General features: G+C 37.4%; 1 protein-coding gene across 1 annotated transcript in view; it reads right to left on the bottom strand.

Annotated features, from left to right (window-relative positions):
- LOC137982378 (fibulin-2-like) overlaps nt 1–2,500 on the bottom strand; it is a 51,548-nt gene that overhangs the window by 39,068 nt on the left and 9,980 nt on the right. The gene's annotated exons all lie outside the window — the stretch shown is intronic.

Below are 2,500 nucleotides of genomic sequence, written 5' to 3'. Positions count from 1 at the left end.
TAAATTCAATATTGTATTCTTTCATGGGGTAAAATCTCTCTATCCTCTCGAAATGTCCACAAATTAGAAAATTGACATCCTAAGATTTTAGCCAATGGCCTGATTGTCCGAAGGTCCTTGTGGCTTGGGGGAATGACTGACACGATTATTTGAAAGCCATAAATAATTCTAATTCTGATCGTAAGCGTCTGAATTTTGAGTGTACTAGTGAGTAACTTGAAATGAATAAAACGATACTAATTAGGGTGTTGTATGAACGCTGTTCCGCTGTTCACACCCTCCCGCGGCTTTCGGCATGCATGATGAGCCTTTCAAACAGCATATTTTACGTTTTCTAACTGTAATTTGAATGGTGCGTGGATTTTGCATTCTCGCCATTTTATACAGAAAAGTGCTTATCAGGGATAAGTACCTTCGCAAGCATTCAAAACAGTCTGTCTACTATTAAAAATACTATAGTGGAAGTGAATTTCAGAGGGAGATGTAAACGATAAAAAAAAGTGGAGGGAAAAAAAAATTAAAAAAAAAAAAAAAACGCAAAGAAAATTGCTTATCCATAGCATAAGGCAGGAAAATTCAAAGCAATGAAATTAAAATTCAATTTAATGAGATTCAAATTCAGTTCTCTGAAAATTCAAATTCAATTCAATGAGAATTCAAGTTCACTTCAAGTAAAATTCAATAATCGGTAAGTAGAAAGTATGGACTGCACATTACTGACTACGGAACACCGACTGATGATAAAACACAGGCAAAGGTATAAAACGCGGGATACGGACTACGGACTGAGTATAAAATACAGATTACTGTATAAGATGCGGACAAGGGCATCAAATGCGTTCTAAGGATTATAAACAGCGCATAACCTGAAAATAATGCACTAAATTTAATTGTGATGTACCTTGCAATCAGTCACGATTATGAAAATCAAAAATTCAAATTTGTCTCTTCAACATTCAATTCTTAAGAGGTGCAAATTTAAATTTTCGAGATAAGTGCGAGGATCACTCCTATCTTTCCGCTTAAATCCGAACTGATTCTTTTTCATTGATCACTCCTTTCAAGGGGACACATGAGCCCAACAAGTTGAACTCCTGCCAACTGAGTGGTTTTATAGCTCAGTTGATAGCAGTGGACTGGCATCGCAGAGGTGATGGGTTCAATCCCGTTTGGTGTCTATAAGAAGCAATTACTAAACTGCCCAGATAGGTGGGAGGATCACTTTTATCTTTCGTCAATAACCCGCACTTCAAATCAATGGTGCTTCTGAAAACTATGAATGGAACGTCTCGATCGCAGCAGTTCACTGAATGCAATCTGTGAAACGAACTGACCCAGAATTAAAGTGATATTCAGTAGCACTTGTTATTGGTATTTTGTGACTCAATTATAGGGTAAATTTGAAATAAAGACGTTTCTTTATGAATCACTGTGTAACAGGGTGACCGGGGAAAATGAGACTAGTAATAGTTGACGCTACACCTGCCCCCGCTGTTAAGTATAGTTGTACGCAGAATTCAATGTTTTCAGGGCCCAGGTAAAGGTAAAGAGGTGGCCGTCTTACAAACAGAACAATTGATGTTGAACCGGGGAAAGAACGAATCAGTACCGAATAGAAAAAGGGTTGTGACTAGATGGTATGTTCATGGCAGACGCGATGGTGTACCAGTCGAAACAGAAAATAAAGGAAACGTAAGGTCAAATTTTACTGCAATGTGGCCACCGTTTGCAGCATATTGCAAGGGATGAAGTTTTCAGTCTTGAGTAACCTGAATAACCCCTGATGTTGCACGGTTTAATGTCAATGATTTATTTAGTTGTCCTTGATCTAGGACCGGTTGCTCAAGGCCTGGTTAGCGCTAACCGTTTATTAAGATGTATCAAAACCTATAGGTTTCCATGGTATTTAACACTGGTTAGCGGTGGTAACCATGCTTTGTGCAACGCAGGCCTGGATTATATAACCGTACTTATAGGATTAAATGACCAAATGAATAGTAAGAGGCAGGAAGTGATAAAATCTGACAAGATGAATGGTCTGAAACGGTGTCACGGTATTATTAATAATAGGCACATCGAGTAAAAAAATTGTGTAGAAAACTCTTCTGGTAACAAAATTAGAATTCAGCAATGTTTAGAGTATTCCCAACAATGAAGCTACCTATTACATGGCTTTGCATGTTTAAGAAATAATTTATTCCAAAATTTTACCACCTAGCACTTTTAAAGAACTGAAATTGACGGTCTCAAATATCCAGCAAAAATACGATAATAACTTGTGGCCCTTTTACTTCAATCCAAAGTCGTGTTCAAGATTAGTTCGTTCTAAACAACAACCTCTTCACGACAGAATACCTTCGCGAGCCTTTTAATATCGTTTGCCTTGTAAATACTTTACAAAGCACTAATGTTTCTCTTTAATCGTTTTCTAACAAGACATGCTGGTTGAGTCTTTCAACCTCTCAACAGTAAACTGTATCTGTGTCTGACAAATCGTTTC

This window comes from Montipora foliosa, chromosome 13 (genome assembly GCF_036669935.1).
Source record: "Montipora foliosa isolate CH-2021 chromosome 13, ASM3666993v2, whole genome shotgun sequence".
Classification (NCBI taxonomy): Eukaryota; Metazoa; Cnidaria; class Anthozoa; order Scleractinia; family Acroporidae; genus Montipora; species Montipora foliosa.
This window is presented reverse-complemented; position numbering and strand designations above follow the sequence as displayed.